The 20449-nt window shown below is 41.7% G+C and overlaps 1 long non-coding RNA gene and 1 pseudogene across 2 annotated transcripts in view; one reads left to right on the top strand and one right to left on the bottom strand.

Annotated features, from left to right (window-relative positions):
- Positions 1–20449, bottom strand: part of LOC309608868 — a 54263-nt gene that overhangs the window by 15482 nt on the left and 18332 nt on the right. The window lies entirely within an intron of this gene.
- LOC309608825 (F-box only protein 34 pseudogene) lies at positions 9123–12334 on the top strand (annotated as a pseudogene). Its single transcript has one exon. The product of its transcript is annotated as an F-box only protein 34 pseudogene (transcript).

Below are 20449 nucleotides of genomic sequence, written 5' to 3'. Positions count from 1 at the left end.
AAGAGACGGCCCACCCCACAGTGTAACCCCAAACTCGTACCTTAGTAAGTTCTGTCCCTGAATGTAAGAGCCAGTTCTCCTGCTACTTTTCATAAGATTCCCATTAGTTCTATTTTAAAACACCATCATTTTTATCAATCCTTTGACTTTTTCCTAGGTCCATGTGTCTGTGTGCGTCTGTGTCTGTGTCGATTCTTTCATTGCATTAATCGAGTCTTAAACTTGGTAAGCAGTCAGGCATCACAGACCTAAATGTGGAAGTTCACAAGCAGGGCCAGGACTAGGGTGAGGGAGAGATGCCAAAGGTGCAAAATTTAAAGAAACACCCCCGGTCAGAGTGCTCACTGCAAAGCATCTTCACTGCCAGTCCCACTCATCTGAGGCTCTGGAAAGGGCAGCCACACGCCAAGGTACTGGGTGGAAAACTTTATACACAACCTCTCAAAAAAATGCTAAGTGTTCCCTTCACATAACTGGCTACTCCTCAGCCTTCAGGATCTAGCTCAAACGTCTCCTCCCTAGAGAGAACTTTCCCAGACACCTCTAGAGTAAGCATTCCCTGACAAAGTCTATCATGGCATTCTCTTACATTTCTTCTCTGCAGTTATCAAAATGTATAATTACTTCTTGTTTATTGTTGGTTTCTCTTGAGAATGTAAGCTCCCTGAAAGCAGGAACTATCACTGTCTGTTCCCCATTATAGATCCATTGCCTGGCACAGCGCCTGGCACATAGCTGAAACACAATAAAGAATTTGTTGAATGAATGAAACTTTACTGAATGGCTTTTGGGATGTTTCCTGTCCAGGTGTGACCTTCCTTACCTCGTGACCTTACATAAATTGCTTAATCTCTCTATGGCTCCGTTTTCTCACCTTAAAACGGGGATATTCATTGATTCAATCATTCAACAAGTTGCTTGCAAGGTATCTGATATAAAGCAAGAGTAAATGAATGAATAAATTAATATCTATTTTCCCATTTGGAAATATAAGTTATATACTGCTTAAGTACGCATGGCCAGTATTCTGGTTAGCTATGACCCTACAACAAATCACCCCAAAACTTAGTTCCTGTGAGTCAGGAATTGGGGAAGGGCTCTGCTGGGCAGCTCTGGCTTGGGATTCCTCATCCAGTCAGAAGCGGGCTTGAGCAGGAACAATGGAAGGTTTGGGGTAACAGGGGATTGGCCGGGCATCTCTCTAAACAGTCAGCCCTCTCTACCTACAGATACAACCAACCACGGATTGAAAATATTTCCCCCAAAAATTCCAAAAAGTTCCAAAAAAGGAAAGTTTGAATTTGCCATGTGCCTCAACTATTTATGTAGCATTTACATTGTATTAGATATTATAAGTAATCTAGAGATGGTTTAAAGTATACGGGAGGATGTGCAAACATTATATGCAAGGACTACACCATTTTATAAAAGGGATTTGAGCATCCCTGGATTTTGGTATCTGTGGGGAGTCCTGGAACCAATCCCCCAAGGATACTAAGGGATGACTGTATATGTGTGGATAGATAGATAGCTAAACTAGATAAACAGATGATAGATGGAAACATAGAAACAGAGATATGTAGATAGGGATATTGCTTCAGGGCTCCTTTATGTAATGCGCCAGTTGCGTTTCCTTACAGCATGTTGGCTCCAGGGCAGTCAGATGGCTTACCTGCCTGCACAGGACCCCAGTGCAATGTTCCAGCAAAGAAGGCAGAAGTTGCATTACCATTTATGATCTACCTTAGAAATCACATAGCATCCCTCTACCCTACTCTATTGGTCAAACAATTTCAAAAGCCCTCTTGGCAGGAGGAGTGCCAAAGTGATTTCAGATGTGTTTTTAAACCACCACAGTTCACTTTCTGAGCACAAAATATACAAGCAAAATTCATTTACCCTCTTCCCAAGACCACTATATTTTCATTACATTATGGTATCAGGCTTGAGGTTCAAGACATTATCCAAATCAAATCCAAGTACTATGATATTCCTTGGGTCCAATTCCCTGGGCGTGGTATTTTGTGTACAGTCCCTCTCAATGAGAAAAAAATTTTTCTCAATTAGGAAATAGAATGACAAGTTGTCTGCCCCACATACTTAACACACAATGGTGGAAGAGGTATAGGACAACCATTATAGACACTCCCTTTCATAAAGGGGAAAACAAGAAGCACATAGCAGTCTCTGGTCCATGCAGCTGAAACCCAGCTGGGCACATGTTGCCAGTTCCTTACTGCAGGCCCAATCCTTCTACCAGGGAATGTTTTTCTGTGGTTCTTGGCTTCACTCCCTACACTCTTGGTTTTACCAAGTCATTTTTACTTTTCCGTAAAAAAAATTTTTACTTTTTCTGCCTATTTGCAGCTGAGTAGTTTTCTCAGTCTCCTTCTTGGTCATATTAGTTTGAAGAAACATATAGGCCTCTTTTCATTTTGTTTTGTCTTTGTTGTTTTCAGTTCAAGCTGATACAGTTCCTTTAAAATTTTTGTGGGATTTTTGTATATTAATGTATAATCCACTCCATTGAACATAAGCTATACAAATCTCTTTTAAGACAAGCCTTCTCTACCTTGGGCTTCCTGTGAAGTTGCTATTGGAAAACTCTCTTAAGATTCTTAAAAGTCCTATTTAAACAGCCTCTCTCTGTTTAACAGAGAGAGGCTGTGAGGCACGCCCTCAAGATCCTTACAAGATGTTTTGTCTGTTTGAAATGATCTAAGAGGTACCACCTGACATTTTTCTGAGGTCTTAACCAAAGACATTACAGGACCGCCATGGATTTGATCTTTGCCCTAAAACTATTACTAAATTTGAGAGTTTTTTTGTCATCTAGTTAGATTACAAATAAGAAACAGTTTAGTTCTCAAGCACAGAGAGCCTTGGCATCTTAATACTTCCTCTAAATTTTTATTGAAAACTGAACAGTTGCATTTTGGACTTATCTCTTTCTATTTGTATCTTAGCCCGCACATCTAAAAGAAAGCAGTTGGCCTTTTCAGCATTCTGCCTGCAAATTTTCTCAGCCGGATCCATCCGTTCATTTGGTATGTTTTCTTTTCCACATGACTCTAGGTGACAATTCCGCTACACTTTCTATCACCATCTAACAAAGGTCTCCTTTCCTCCAGCTTTCAATAAAATTTTTCTCATTTTCCTTTAAACTTTTACAAGAGATTCCTCAAGGTCCATCAAGCTTCTGCTAACAATTTCTTCAAGGCTCTTCTAGCATCTGTCTGCTGCCCAGACCCAAAGCTAATGCCACATGTTTTAAGTTTTTGTTATAGCAGAACCTCACTCCAAAAAAAAAAGATGAAAACAAAAATCTGTTCCATTTATCTATCGATGTGTAACAAATCTCCCCAATACTTACTGTCTTTAAACAACGGCTAACATTTTATTATGTCTTATGGTTTCTGAGGGTCAAGAATCTGAGAAGGGCTTCACTGGGTAATTCTGGCTTGGGGGCTCCCATGTGGTTGCTGTCAAATAGTGGCTGAAGCTCAACAGTAGTGAGGTTGGAGCAACTGGGGGCTCACTAGGCATCTCTCTCTCTCTCTCGTAGCCCTAGGGCTTCTCCATGAAGTCTCTATACAAGGGCTAACTTGGACTTCCTCACAGATGGCACCTGGGGCTCCAGCATGAGTGTTCCAGCAAGCGAGGCAGGACTGCATCTCCCTTACGTCTTCTCTTTGGAAGTCACATAGCATGACTTCCACCACACTCTATTGGGCAAATAGTCAAAAATCCTGCCCAACTTCAAGAAAAAGAGCATAAACCCCATCTCTTGATAGGGGGAATATTAAAAAAAAAAAAACTGCAGATGTGTTTTCAAACTGCCACATCCAGTAAGCAGCGAAGTTGCAACTGAATTATTTGCTTTTCATTATATTAAAGGAAATAGATGGGTAGATTCATTCACTCATTCCATTATTCGTTTATTCATACTCCCTAAGCTCCTGTGTATATCCTGTTGATAGAATCACGTTGTTTTTAAATGACCTCTTTTTTGGGGGGGGGGGATTTTTTATTTTTTTTATTCAAACAGAAAGTCACAAATATAATCATCCTCATCAGTTCACTCAGTTCCATGTAATTAATTTTTTTTTATCTTGATCTTTTGTTAGCACTTTTATGAGTTCATCAGTTTTTCATTAGAGTTCTGAAAATGCTTATTCATTCAGCTCAGCAGTACAGTCAGTTACCAGAAACCAGTACTTGTCAGAGTCTTTTCCATGAATTCCTTGAAGATGAAACCCTTTTATAGGAACATATTTGCAAAAGCATCCGAGTACACCCAGAACTGTCTGTAAGTGACAAAAGACTTAAAAATGACCACGGTTAAAGATTTGATGAAAGCTCATAATAATGCAATTGACAAGGAAATTTAGTTATTTCTGAGATATACATTTTAAAGTAATAACTAGAATTATGACTTATAACATTATACCAGAACATATAAGATTTTTAGAAATTTCATGTAATGTCTGAAACATTTATATTAACATATTTCCATACAAATAACCCAAAGAAAGTTTAGTATTAGTTGTTTTGTTTGTTTGTTTGTTTGCTTATACTGCAGGTTCTTATTAGTCATCAATTTTATACACATCAGTGTATACATGTCAATCCCAATCGCCCAATTCAGCACACAACCATCCCCACCCCACTGCGGTTTTCCCCCTTTGGTATCCATACGTCTGTTCTATACATCTGTGCAAATGACCTCTTTTTGTATCTGTCTCTTCCTTTACACTCTTACATCCCTGTGGGTGGGAACTATTTTATTCGTCTTTGTATCTCCATTATTTAGTGCAAAATCCAACTCATAAAAGATGGTCAACTAATATATGCTGACTAAATGGATGAATAAATGAATAAATTGCAGTTTTACTTTGTTTACAAATATTGAAATGGAACATTTCCTATTAAGTAATGAATCACCAGAAACTAATTTTATGTTTCTATTCCCTGTTGCCAGAAAACTTTGTTCCTCTTAAGAAAAGTCAGTAGCATAATTCACATTTATATTGGCTTTATTTTACAAATGTGCGTTTTCACATCATTTTTTGTACCACTTTTTGACAGAGTCATTTACCTACATAGACTACAGAGAAGATACCCCTGGGCCCAGCATCCAAACAACTCAGGCAAATGTCAAAATACCTCCCAAAAGAATGTTGACCTAATCACAGCACAGCACTGACCGCCTAACATGGGGAAAGTGACAATAGAACAACCTGGTGAAAGGGCAGTAGGAGCAGGAAAAACTATTGTGGCAGAGATACAGCCCTCGTGAGGAAAGGAATGAAGCTCTGCTGTAATTCTGGGGACATGTCCATCTCAAGGAGACTGAGCTAAGGAAACTTCTGCATAAGAGATTCAGGGGATGGAGGAAGTGGGGGAAAAGGACATGCTACTTATGTATGCTAGGGTGGTCGGGGGCACGGGAGGAGTGTCAAGAAGAAAAAAAAAATAAGAAAGAAAATAACTAAAAGATCAAGGTAAAGAGTTTAGCAGAAGGAGACCAAACAGGCAGATTCCCTCTCTGAACCTCCACACCCTCACCTAAATCCCAAGTTCCTACCAAGATGAGGATTGGTTCAGGAAGCTGTCACATGGTCATCGTCACTGGGCAGGAAAGACGTGGCTGACCTCCAGGCACTGCAGCCCTAGAGCTTAAATGCAAAAAGGGGTGTTTTATTGTTGTTTTTAACTCTGTTATATAATGACCCATTAAGGCAGGTGGGTCAATTTGACTATTCACTCACATAACTGTTTGGTTCCTTATAGCAGCTCCTTTATTTGCTCCTGAAGAATGGTATGAAACAACTGCTTAAGGAGTAACACAGGAGAAGATGCTTTCCAAACCCTTCTTGCTGTCAGGGAGAGGACACTTTGTGTTTTCTCGGGAGTTGTACAAGTTCTGGGGTGGGGGGTAGATGGATGAGGTAGTGGGTTAGCCAGTAGGTATATAGAGAAGCCGAGAATGAGCTAGGAGTGGACAGAGATAAACAAGTATAAAATTAAAACGCATTTTTTCACAACAAATTCTGATTTGTTGAGAATTGTTGTTTATTTCTCACCCTTGAGCAAACCACGTATATTCTCCTCATTCAAAAGTTACCCGGAAAATTATCAAAATTCTCAAAACAAAAAAAGTATTGCATGTATAATATGTCTTTGGGAAAACTGAACCCTTTGTCAAAAGACATCAAATGTTGATACCGTGAAAAACGATTCTATTTGTCATGAGCGTGACTGAGGTGAGGTTAGCAGAGCTTCCCACTCTACTCGGAGATGAAGTCACACAGGACGGACTTATTGGAGGACATCGAAATGGCCTGAGCGCTCATGTCATTTGATTTCAGTCTCTGATCAAAATGGTCCCTCAATCAGGTTTCCTGTTTTTCCACCCCGTTACACAATGATCCATTAAGGCAAGTGGATCAATTTGATCAGCCATCCGTGCAACTGTCTGAGAACAAAATTTACAGTTCACTTGCAAAAGTTGGCATCATGTAAATACAATGCCTGAGAGTCAGTTTAGAATCTTTGTTTACCATACTATCAATCTCTTCTAGTGAACAAAGAGGAAAAAAATATCAAACCTTTAATTACATTTAAACGAGGACATTTTCCATTCCCTCATACACACTCTTCAATCAAAGAACCTAAAGGCACTAATACCAAGTGAATCATTTTATGCCTGCTTTTGCAAACAACTCAGTTTTTTCCTAAATTTTGGAACTAGAAAACTTTGAGACACTTCTAAGCTTCCCCTTATATTTAGTCGAGATGTGCCAGACAACTGCAGAGATGGAGTTATTTCTTGTCCAACACAGGATGGATGGCATGTGATTCACAGTAACTTTTACTATGGCAACAAGCTGCAGGACGTGAATTTATGAGAAAATGATGCTAGAACTCATCATATCCAGAATTTGATAATTAGGAGTTGGAAAGCAGTCAAGTTCTAGTATTTTGAACTGTAAAAGGGATCTAAGTTTAAAAGTAGACTTTTAAATTCTATGTCTCAGTAAGTTTCCCACCAAGAATAATAATTAGACAACTTTACAGATGATTCAAAACAAAAGACCTCGATTGAGATATTATTTAGTCAAACATTTTTTTAAAACGGCAATAGTGAGGTGCAAAGGGCACTCATGTATTTCTGGTAGTATAGTGTATTGGCAAAATCATTTTTGAAGGTAGTTTGGTAATAAGTATCATGATTCATAAAGGTATTTGTACTGTTTGGTCCAGCTTTTACAATTTGGATAATCAATACTAAGGAAATCATTTTAAAATATATGGGAAAATATGTTTTCCATAAAATTATTTATAGTAACAGAATTGGAAACAATTTAAATGTCTCAAAATTAAGAGAATAATTATATTATTGGGGGGGACAGCCAAAAATATGGACATGCTTAAGTAAACTGTGGTACTGTTAGGGCAATAAAAGCAAAGGCATATTTTTCCTTTTTGGTAAGTTCCAAACTTGCTGTAAAGTGGTTATGATATAGCTATATTTTAAAAATAACATTTTAAAGTCCTCGAAACCCCACCAGTGCATTAGAGTGTCGTGTGAGCTTCAACACTGAGGAATTTTTACAAATAGCTAAAGAGGTAGCCTCATCCATACTTTTAACACTTCGATTTCTTCAATAGGAGATGTGTTTCTCAATATGAAGGCAGCATTTGAACAGACTTCATGAAAATAGCATACCATTATACATTTTGTCAAATAATTACAGTTACTGTGTGCTTGGCACATGCCTGCAACCATGCTAGGCACGGGGGAGAAAGAGAGGCAAGATGCCCAAGCCCTTTAATTGCTGTGAGAAAGAATCACGGAAAAGGAGCAGGTACTGAGAATGAGCACGCCCCAGGGTCATAGGGTGCACGAGGGGCCGTATGCAGCCAGAAGAGGTGACCAGACTCACTCTGGGACATTTCCCCAAGGACAATACTTCTGAACTGAGTCTGGAGGCATGAGCACAATTTCATCAGGCAAGCAAGTCAAGAAAGGACATTCCAGGCAGGGACCATCAGGCAAAGACAGGAGAGCAAGAAAACCTCAGCATAGTCAAGGAGTTTCAAGTAGTTTGATAAAAGTAGGGAGGATCAGGACACAAGGTTGGAATGTTAGGAAGAAACCAGATCATAAAGACCCTTGTGTGTCCTCGTAAGGAGCTTGGGCTTCAGTTAGTGATTCAAAGACTTTGAGTTTTTTTAATCTTTCCATTTTAATTAGAATTATAAGAAAACCCAAAGAATAAGGTCTTGATACAGAAACTTAGAATGGATTTTAAAATGTTCAAATTCAGTTTCCCTAAGGTCAAATAATGGAAAAAAAGTTAGGCTGTTTGGGTAAACATAAAGTATAAATAAAAAGACAAATACAAAAGTATAAGTACACAATTTGAAACTGAGGTTTATGGATAATAGTTGCAATCACGTAGCAGCCTCAGCAACCAATTTATTTCTGTATTCTAGTTTGCGCAGAGTCGAGAAAAATTCTAATTCAAAAAAGTTAGGAACTTCAAATCATAGCAGGGTTGTTTTTGTTTTGGGTTTGGTTTGGTTTGCCCCCAAGACTACTTTGCAATCTCAGGCTGCTCCTGAGATAAATGGATCTTGAAAGCATTGTAATAAGGAAGAACAAATCTCACTCCATATTAGATCTGTCTCTTTTACTTTAACCTTTGTATTCTATTGCTTTTGCTTAGAGTTAAGAATGTTGCCTATAGCCTGAAATATACAGGATAGTCCATTCTCAAGGCTCTGACCTTTAAAAGTATAACACTTCTCCATTCACACAGAGATAAAAAGTTGCAAAACAAAGAATAACATTTGTCTTGTCGGATGTTTACAGGAACATCAGTACCTGACCTACATGGACAAAGGATTCCTGCACCAAGAAGTTTGCAACAGCCAACCTCGCCCTTTCCTCAACTTGCCTTTAAAAATGCTTTGTTGAGCCGCGCCGCGCTGGGCGCTCGGTCCGCCTCAGCGGTGGGGAGCGAGCCAGGCCAACCGCCGCCGGCGCTGTATCGCGGTGTGCAGCCCCGGGCCAGGCCCCGGCCGGGGCAGGAGCGCAGAACTGCTGCTCAGTGAACATCCTGTGACTTGCCTTCATTGTGCTCATTTCGCATAGAGTCGTCTTTCTTGGTTTATTGCCTTGTTTTGCTGGGGTACATACTAAGATGTTTGATTCTGATTTAACCAATCAAATGGAAGAATGAAGCAATATGAAACTGATTGGGATCTCTGTATCTAGACAGGGTTCGTCAGCTGAGCTTCTGTTATGCACCTAAAGCCATACCGGAAACTCCAGAAGAAAGTGCGACCTTTGGAAATCAGCAAGGAAACTCTGAGAACTCCTATGAGCCACCAACAGGCTATAAATGATGAAAAATGCAAAGCTAGCTGTATGAAACCAAGTGTCTTTCCTTCAGCCTCTCTTGGTAAAGCATCATCTCGAAAGCCTTTTGGAATCCTTTCTCCAAATGTTCTGTGCAGTATGAGTGGGAAGAGTCCTGAAGAGAGCAGCTTGAATGTTAAAACCAAGAAGAATGCATCGTCTGCAACAATCCACCAGGGTGAAGAAGGGGAAGGGCCGCTTGATATCTGGGCTGTTGTGAAACCGGGAAATACCAAGGAAAAGATTGCATTCTTTGCAGCCCACCAGTGTAGTAATAGAATAAGATCTATGAAAATAAAAAGCTCCTGGGATATTGATGGGAGAGCTACTAAAAGAAGGAAAAAATCAGGGGATCTTAAAAAAGCCAAGATACAGTTGGAAAGGATGAAGGAAGTCAACAGCAGATGCTACCAACCTGAGCCTTTTGCGTGTGGCATCGAGCACTGTTCTGTGCATTACGTGAGTGACAACGGGGACGGAGTCTATGCCGGGAGGCCTTTGTCGGTCATACAAATGGTTGCCTTCCTCGAGCAAAGAGCCAGTGCTCTGCTAGCCAGTTGTGCGAAAAACTGCACTAACTCACCTGCTGTGGTGCGGTTTTCTGGGCAATCCAGAGGTGTGCCTCCAGCCCTCGAGCCCTTGTCTGCCCCAGGAGCATGTGAAGAACCCATGGAAAGGAGAAATCCTGAGGTTGGTGAACCACAGAGTGAGCCAGTCCGTGTCCTTGACATGGTAGCCAGGCTGGAGTCCGAGTGCCTGAAGCGGCAGAGCCAGCGTGAGCCTGGGAGCCTCTCGAGGAATAACAGCTTCCGTCGCAATGTGGGCCGCGTGTTGCTTGTGAGTGGCACCCAGGCTGAGGAAAGCAAAACAAACAAAGGCGCCTTGGAGGTACCTGACACTCAGGTGAAAACTGTGGGGTCTGTATCTGTGGACTGTGGCCCCTTAAGGGCTGACCATTGTCCTCCCAAGGGGGACCAGGCCTGGGACGGCGCTCCTCGGGGCTGTCCCTCATTGCCAGCAGGCGTGAGTTTGCACACGGACAGTGCAGAATTAGAGCCAGACCAGCAGACTGCCATGAAAAACAGCAATAGACATGATGTGGAAATGACAGAGGAACTTGTTGGGTCACCTTTTCCTCCTCGCACCTGTCCCCAAGCCATTGAATTGCCCCCAGATGCTATTGATGGTATGAGTGAAGAGCTTATGCCTCTTGCTAGCCAAAATCCTGATCAGAGAAGAAAAGAATCTTTGTGCATTAGTATCACTGTGTCCAAGGTAGAGAAAGACCAGCCTTCCAGTTCAAAGTCCTGCGAAGACCCACTTCCAGGGATGTTGTTTTTTTTGCCATCTGGTCAGCACCAGCCGGGCTGTTCCCAGCGGAATGAAAGCACAACAGAAGAGTCTTCCGAGGCCAGTCAGCTTGACGATGCTGCTGAGGGTGACTGTGCATCTGAGGAGAAAAGTGTCTCGGCTGATTCATTTGTCCCGCTGGCTTCTGGGGAAAGTACATTACCAGTGCTTGAGGCATCCAGTTGGAAGAAGCAGGTGTCACATGACTTTCTGGAGACCAGGTTTAAAATCCAGCAGCTTTTGGAGCCTCAGCAGTACATGGCTTTTCTGCCCCACCACATTATGGTGAAAATCTTCAGGTTACTTCCCACTAAGAGTTTAGTGGCTCTTAAGTGTACCTGCTGCTATTTCAACTTTATCATTGAATATTACAATATCAGGCCAGCAGATTCTCGCTGGGTTCGGGATCCACGCTATAGAGAGGATCCGTGCAAGCAGTGCAAGAAAAAATACGTGAAAGGGGATGTGTCCCTGTGCCGGTGGCACCCCAAGCCCTATTGCCAGGCATTGCCCTATGGGCCGGGATACTGGATGTGCTGCCACCGGTCTCAGAAGGGCTTCCCTGGCTGTAAGCTGGGGCTTCATGACAATCACTGGGTCCCTGCTTGCCATAGCTTTAATCGGGCAATCCATAAGAAAGCAAAAGGGACTGAAACTGAAGAGGAGTACTAAAGTTTATGTGCGAGGCAACGGACTGATTTTTAAAACTGCAGAACACCACCGAGATACGCCGTTCCAGTGAGTGTTGCTTGCCTCTCAGTCTTCGCTCCAGGAGAATCTCTGCTACTCCATCAGGACCGCCATTGCTCAGGCATCTTAAATCTCTGAATTCACGAGCTGTACAAGAAAATCGGTCTCATCGTTTTCTAGTGGTGCCTCATGTTTGATCCAGGGTTGTATCCCCCAGTTTGATCCACTTGGCTGTGAATAACTATGCCTGTTTTCCCAAAGCAAATCCTTCTTCAAAGGATTGTTCAAAGAAGACTTGCCACCATCAAGAATGTTCAGCAAAGTTCATCGCAGACTATGCAGGCAATCCCCAAAAAGGGGTTCTGGGCATGTTTTGAGCACTGGCACCATATCCGAAATAAGTGAATAGTGTCCTATGAAAAGAATAGCAGTACTCTTGGGTGAAAAGTATGCTTACAAAGAAAAGTTAGGCACCTTACCTTAGACCTTGTATGCTTGATCTGTGAGATTGATGTTTGTGGTTGGAGATGGATTTCATGCCCTGTGGTGTTTACAGTGTATATAATGGTTGTGTTTTCATAGGGCTATGAAAGTGCACATTAAACCCGAGCGCCTTTACTTTAGATGAGTGCTTTTGGCCCCTCTGTAAATAACACTATTAAAATCCAGTTGTGAATAGCGGACAGCTGACTGAACATAATCACCACAATGCAGCTAGGATAGTGTTGCAGCTACAATTGTGTGGTTTTTTTTTTTTGGTTTTTTGTTTTTCTGGTCTCGTCTCAAATTTGTATAAAATATGAATGTTTCCCAAATAAACTATGAATGTTTTCTGTATAATATATGAATGTTTCTGAGAAGAAACTCTAAATAGTTAAGAGGTTAACCTGTTGAAAGGATACCAAATGATGGTTTAACTGGACAACCTTAAAAAATTAGCATAGAGAACAATCCTTTGTTATATTTTAGTGATTCACCAAGAATGAGAGAATATTATATAGTCAGAGTATAACATTTTTGTCTATTTTATTCTTTCTGTCTGGTTACAAATTTTTTTTAACTTCAATAAAAACATTCATCTTAAATGGGAAAAAAAAAAAAATGCTTTGTTGAAATCCTTCTGGGTTTTTGAGGCATGAGCTCCCTGTTCTCCTTGCATGACCCTGCAGTAAAACTTTGTCTGCTCCAGACTCCAAAGTTTCAGTATTGTTTGGCCTCACTGTGCTTTGGGCACATGAACTTGCATTCAGTAACATCACTGTATAAATTGTATTTCAAATTTGAATCACTAAAGCACTGAACAAGTCATATACTTATGACAAATATAGATCCAAAGGCTACCTTCTGACTATGTGCAGTAGGAGATTAAAGGCGAGTCTATGTTAAAATTTCCCTTTTAAGCTGTCCTTTAAACTGTGTGTATGTGTGCGTGTGTGTGTGCACGCATTCAGGTGGCATGGTCTAAAGGAGACTGGCTGCCCTCACCTTCATCCCTCTGACTTGGCACCACTGAAAGTGAGCAGCAGCCTTTCACGTACATTGGCTCTCAGAGCTGGGAGAGGAAAGAGAGACAATGGGGAGAGGAAAGTAGGAGGAGGGCTCTTCCTTATAGTGGAATGTCAGTTAATAAAAGTGGAGGCTGTAAGGCCAGACACTATCAAACTCTTAGAGGAAAACATAGGCAGAGCACTCTATGACATAAATCACAGCAAGATCCTCTTTGACCCACCTCCTAGAGAAATGGAAATAAAAACACAATTAAACAAATGGGACCTAATGAAACTTAAAAGCTTTTGCATAGCAAAGGAAACCATAAACAAGACCAAAAGACAACCCTCAGAATGGGAGAAAATATTTACAAATGAAGCAACTGACAAAGGATTAATCTCCAAGATTTACAAGCAGCTCATGCAGCTCAATAACAAAAAAACAAACAACCCAATCCAAAAATGGGCAGAAGACCTAAATAGACATTTCTCCAAAGAAGATATACAGATGGCCAACAGACACATGAAAGAATGCTCAACATCATTAATCATTAGAGAAATGCAAATCAAAACTACACTGAGGTATCATCTCACACCGGTCAGAATGGCCATCATCAAAAAATCTAGAAACAATAAATGCTGGAGAGGGTGTGGAGAAAAGGGAACACTCTTGCACTGTTGGTGGGAATGTAAATTGATACAGCCACTATGGAGAACAGTATGGAGGTTCCTTAAAAAACTAAAAATAGAACTACCATACGACCCAGCAATCCCACTACTGGGCATATATCCTGAGAAAACCATAATTCAAAAAGAGTCATGTACCAAAATGTTCATTGCAGCTCTATTTACAATAGCCAGGACATGAAAGCAACCTAAGTGTCCATCATCGGATGAATGGATAAAGAAGATGTGGCACATATATACAATGGAATATTACTCAGCCATAAAAAGAAATGAAATGGAGGTATTTGTAATGAGGTGGATGGAGTTAGAGTCTGTCATACAGAGTGAAGTAAGTCAGAAAGAGAAAAACAAATACAGTATGCTAACACATATATATGGAATCTAAGGGAAAAAAAAAAGGTCATGAAGAACCTAGTGGCAAGACGGGAATAAAGACACAGACCTACTAGAGAATGGACTTGAGGATATGTGGAGGGGGAGAGGTGAGATGTGACAGGGTGAGAGAGTGGCATGGACATATATACACTACCAAATGTAAAATAGATAGCTAGTGGGAAGCAGCCGCATAGCACAGGGAGATCAGCTCGGTGCTTTGTGACCAGCTGGAAGGGTGGGATAGGGAGGGTGGGAGGGAGAGAGATGCAAGAGGGAAGAGATATGGGAACATATGTATATGTATATGTATAACTGATTCACTTTGTTATAAAGCAGAAACTAACACACCATTGTAAAGCAATTATACTTCAATAAAGATGTTTAAAAAAAAAAAAGTGGAGGCTATGATGGATGTGGAAAATCACCATTTTTGTAACCATCATAGCAAAGACTGGCTTAATCAAAAATCAACGGGTGCTCAATCTAGGGGAGAAAGTTTGATGAGGAGCCAGATAGGTACATGTTCTTAAAGTGTCTTCCCAAGGACTGCAAGGGAAAAATAGTAACTGTAGACTCAGTGAAGAAACTGGACAACCCCATGACCAGATGATCAGAATTAATGTCATAAGCCTCCGGATGTGATGCCCTGAGAAGGGCACAGCATTCCTTTTGTGGTATCCATGCTGGAAATGTACAACTGAATCCAATCATGACAAAGTATGATAAAACTCACATTGAGAAACACTCTATAAAACTAGGGGCCTATAATCCTTTTTTTAAAATGCCAATGTCATGAAAAACAAAGAAAAGCTGAGGAACTATTCCAAGTTAACAGACTAAAGAAATGTGACGCCCCCCCCCCCCCACCCAAGATGCAATATGTGGTCCTAGATCCTGTACTGGAGGAAAAAAAGCTTCTGTAAAATACACTACTACAAGAATGGATAAAAATGGCAAATGAGGGCTTCCCTGGTGGCGCAGTGGTTAAGAATCCTCCTGCCAATGCAGGGGGCACGGGTTCAAGCCCGGGTCCGGGAAGACCCCACATGCCGCTGAGCAACTAAGCCCGTGCACCACAACTACTGAGCCTGCACTCTAGACCCCGTGAGCCACAACTACTGAGCCTGCGTGCCACAACTACTGAAGCCCATACGCCTAGAGCCAGTGCCCCGCAACAAGAGAAGCCACCGCAGTGAGAAGCCCGCACACCTCAACGAAGAGTAGCCCCTGCTCGCCACAGCTAGAGAAAGCCCACGCGCAACAACAAAGAGCCAACACGGCCAAAAATAAAATAAATAAATTTATTTTAAAAATGGCAAATGGACTACAGATTAGATAACATATTATACAAATGTACAGTTTCCTAGATTTGATAACTGTACTGTGATTACGTAAGAGAGCACCCTTGTTCTTAAGAAATGCACACTGAAGTATTAAAGAGTAAGGGAACAGGGTATTTACAGCCTATTCGCAAATGACTTAGGAAAAGAAAAAGAATAATTGTTTGTGTGTGTGTGTGCTGAAAGTCAACAGATATGGTCAAAAATTGATAAATCAAATACTATTATTAGCATATTATTTACATAGAACCCCCCAAAAATTTGAAGAGCTAAGAGAATTTAAAGTGGTTTCCTCTGGGGAAGGAAGAAGTAAGGTAGAAGATTTGCTGCTTTTCTGTACCATTTGATGCTTTCAACCATTCAACAAATACTTGAGAATTTAAAGAAAATGACATTTACTGCTCTAAGTATTGAGACAGAGAGACTACAAGCAAGGGAAAGATGTGAGCAGACTGTGTTTTAGGAATAGCCCCCATGGTGAGTCTGGAGAATGGATTAGAAGGAACTGATGGAGACAGTTTGTTGGAGCTAGAAAGTTTTAATGATTATTCTTCACATTTGTGTTGTACTTTATAACTTACTCTCTCACTCCATTATCTAATCTGAATCCTCACCATTTAAAAAGGCAATAATTAGACATCAGATTTCAGCAGAAATGAGCATGCAAGTGAGGCATCACGCAAAGAAAACATCACAAACGCGAGCCCCACTTAAAATCTACAATAAAAATACCAACAGTCTGCAGTTGCCAGGAAGCTCTGAGGCGCTTAATGTTTATCATAGGATCTGTACTGAACTGTATTTTAAATGTATCTGTTCCATCTTCTTTCCTCGAGGTCTTTTGAGAATTTATTCTTATTGGAACAAGCTTACTGCTGTCCCCAAAGGTCAGTCGGTTGTCCCATCTTTATCTTCAAGCTATCACACCCCAAAACTCCCACCTCACTGACTTTTACCCAAAAAAAGGCTAAATGGTCACTGATGGCTTGCACAGAGCTGTTCTCTATCCCCGGGATCTTTTTTAATCCTCTCCCATTTACCACTCTGGCTGCAGAAAAAGAATTGGTAGACTTGCCCCAATCCGGAATATTGGTCCCATTCAGGCTACACCAGTCCCCACCCACCCCTCCTGAGCTCAGAGGAGAAGCAGCGATTATGATCGTGAACCTCCGTCTGGCCTTGGGCAGAGCACTTTACTTGCATGGTTTCAGCCGTGCTCCCTACAGCCCTGTGGGGTAGGTACTATTGTCCTCTCCCCTTAGCTGTGAAGAAAACAAAGCTCAGAGATATCTGGTAGCCAGCTAAAGCCACACAGCTGGTCAGTAGCAAAGCTAGGTTCAAACCTAGTGTGTGTAACTCCAAAAGTTTTGCTTAGGCAAGGGGGTAAATGCGGCACTATTCTTGGGTGGTCTCCCAGGCCACGTGTCCTTCATTCCTGTAGCTTTCACTTAAGGTTGAGTAGAGAAAGGGGTCTTTGTGAAGCCACAGAAGGCTTAAGGATCCTTTGCTTCTAGTTAAACCCAGGAGTAATATATTGATCTTATCTAAGCAGTCACTTGAATGTACTAACTCAATTCCTGAGTTTTAACTAGTATATAAAAACAGGCCTATTCCTGAAATGCTACGGTATGAAGCATCTGAGTCAGATTAAACCAGAGCATGTGCCAGGCTATTTTTAGAACAGGGCTGTATATAGGACATAGTTTTCTGGTTATGTCACAATCTTGCAGGTGTGCCTTCTATTCACATTTTGGATAAAAATAGATACACGTATTGGTGATAGAAAGATACATGCAATACAGTTCCTGCCCTTGAAGGGTTCCAAGACTAGTTACAGGGACAGAAAAAGTAGAAATCAGGCAAAAGAATGTAAAAAAGGGGCATAACGGAGGCAGAGGAGCACAGACAGCAGGAATTTAAGACACCTTAGTGGCCCGCTTCATTGGTGCAACAAACTTTATTAGGTGCAGGCACTGCAAAGACAAAGATGCACAAAAACGGACACAGTTCCTGCTCTCAGGACACTTCCACCCTCATGGGAAAATCAGACCTGGTCAAACCGCAGCCCAAGAGCAGCGTGAGATTCTGAGAGCAACGCTCAGAAGGAAAGCCGTCCTGTCATGGAAGACACATAACAAAGGGCTTGACTTGGACAGGAGCTGGGATACGCTGTCCTGATGGGGACATGATTCCTGAGCTGAGCAGTGAGGAAAGAGGGGCAGGGGGTGGAGACCATTTCAGTCAGAGGCAATCCCAGCCCTGTGGTAAGAGAAAGCAGAGCCTTTCCAAAACATTGCAAGAAACTCAATGTGACAGAAGTGCAGAGAGCAAGGGGCAATGGGGACAAGATGATGGGGGAGGAGACGTACCAGGGCCAGTGCTGCAGGACCTGGCCACCGATGGTAAGGATACGGCTTGGGAAGATATAACGGTCAATAAGACTCTCGAGTCTCCATTTACCTCCTAGGTACCATGTCATTTAGGCAGCTGCCTTTCAGTAGCCGTGCATGGTAACAGAAGTATCACAGACAAACATTCAGGCAGGTCATGCAAACTCTTAGTTTCTTCAATTAATAGAAATCAACATTTTGGCCAAGGTAAATGTTTTAAAATCTTTTCAATTAGGTGAAATTTTTTAGCATCAAAAAATTTTCCGACCTTCCTCCCTACCTAAGTTTGGTAGTACTTTTACTCAATCCTGATTGAGATATAATAATAAATATAATGAAAAATAGCTACTATGCTTTCAGTCCAGACTTTAAGTGAATCTTAGCAAAGTAAATTATAGTAGCATCTATTGATATGTACATCTGAAAAAGTATAATTCATGTATGTGTGCCAGATTTGCGCTTTCTTTCATCTGCAGGGCAAAGTTTGTGACCTATATAGATTTAAGGACCACTTGTAAAAACTATACGGTGCATGGGAGTTCCCTGGAGGTCCAGTGGTTGAGACTTCACCTTCCAATGCAGGGGGTTTGGGTTCGATCCCTGGTCAGGGAATTAGGATCCCACATGCCTCGGGGCCAAAGGACCAAAGCATAAAACAGAAGCAATGCTGTAGCAAATTCAATAAAGACTTTAAAAGTGGTCCACATAAAACAACAACAACAACAAAAAAAAACCCAAAACTATATGGCGCACAGCTTGGAAACCACCAGTCCAGATAAATTCTAAGATCCCTTTCAGCTCTGAAATTCTGATTCTATCATAATTTTCAATAAGAATGGCCTTAACCCTTCTATATAATGGAGTAAGTGGCAGAAATAAGTTCTCCTTTGACTCACACTGCATCAAAAGTCTTCCTTTGGATCACAAAACCAAGTGGGAAAGTCTGCTTAAGTTGACCATGATTTAGCGAGATTCTAAACGTGTGCTCTGCAGCTGATTAACACCTCTCTTTAATGTGCTTTTTAAGCTTCCTGAACCCCTTAACCTCAGCTGTTCTGAACCTTGATGTCATCAGCCTTGATCTCTCCATGTTCAAATTTTCTCTGTGAGCTTTGCTTCCAGACAGTCCTCTTCCACATTAATGGCCCCAACAGCTCTGGGTTGGCAGCTCCAGTATTGTAATTCTAGAGAAAATCTCGCTTCATATTTCCAAGAGTTCCTATAAAAATCCTCAGCTGAGTCTCTCTGACATGGATTTTGCCTCGTGCCAGTCCCTGAACCAATTATTGTAGCCAAGAAGATGGAATTCACTGATTGTCCAAGCCAAGTGCCACCACCCATGACTTAAGAGTGGAGAGGTGCATGGGTTCCAAACGGAAAACCAAGGGGGTGATTAAATGAATGCTCAGTAGCCAAAACGGCATCTCGTATATTCTTCTGGACACAGTTTTCTGTTGCAAATGACAAAATCCCAATTTATCTAGTTTCACCAAAAGAGAGTCCTAATTGGCTCATATAACTAAAACCTCTAATAGTAGTTTGGCTTCTGGCATAGCTAGAATCAGGGATTCAAATAATAAGAGAATTCCCAATCTCTCTCTCTCTCTCTCTCTCTCTCTCTCTCTCTCTCTCTCTCTCTCTCCCCCCTGCTTTCTCCAAATGGAAGTCTATGTCCTCCCCTGGCAAGCCCTGAGGTGTGTGATCTTAGCTCCTGAACTTTCCAAAGGAGAGTGGTCCTCTCTTTCCCTCCATATCAGGCTTCAGGAAGGGCTCAGAATAGTGCAGCTGGGGTCACATGTCCCCCCAGTGACAAGTCACCTTGACCAGGCAGGGCATGAGCTACTCTGCCTGAAAAGCTTAGAGCTCTTATGGTAATAACCTGAGTAAACACTTACTAAGCACTTACCAACACCACTATTCTAAACAGTTCACGTGTTGTCTCTCAATTGAAAACATAGCACTTAAGGTAGGTGCTCTCATTATCCCCATTTGACAAATGAGAAACCAAGGCGCAGACAGGCTGTCACTTTCCTAAGGCCACACAGAAAGTGGTGATGCTGGGATTCAGAGCAAGCATCCCATTCCAGAATCAGTGGACTCAAACTACACTCTAGACAAATAGGCAAATAATTTCAGACAACGGCCAGACCATGAAGACAATCAAAGGGGGTGGTGTGAGTATGCCTTGGTGTGTGGAGGCCGCATTAGACGGGAAGTCAGGAAAGGCCTTTCTGAGGAGGTGAATAACACTAGAATTAAGACTGGAAAGGTGAGGTTTGTGGGAACATTGTTCAGGAAGGTGGAACCAAAAGTGCAAAAACCCTGAGGTAGGACTGAGCTCGGTGTATTCAAGGACCAGCAGGACCATCAGACAGGCTGAATAATAAACAAGGCGGGGCGGGCACCACATCTAAGAGTCAGGCAGGGGCCAGGCCACGTAGGACCTCAAAGGCCATGAGACATAGTGTGGGTTTTATTACGAGTGGACAGTAAGTCACCGGGGCCCTTGGAGGGAGTTACTTCAGTCATTCCATAATCACTGAGTCTGGACCAGAAGCAGTGCGTAGAAGTCTCTGGGGTGTCCTACAAGGACTAATGGGCAGAATCTGCTCTCCAGCAATATATAAATAAATTGTGTGTACCTCTCTGGTGTGAGCATGCTTCAGAAAAGCAGTTTTAATAACCTTTTCCAGTAGCTAG

Source organism: Balaenoptera borealis, assembly GCF_965194805.1.
Source record: "Balaenoptera borealis genome assembly, chromosome: 13".
In the NCBI taxonomy this organism is placed as follows: Eukaryota; Metazoa; Chordata; class Mammalia; order Artiodactyla; family Balaenopteridae; genus Balaenoptera; species Balaenoptera borealis.
The sequence above is the reverse complement of the archived record's forward strand: the minus strand, read 5'-3'. Positions and strand labels throughout refer to the sequence as shown.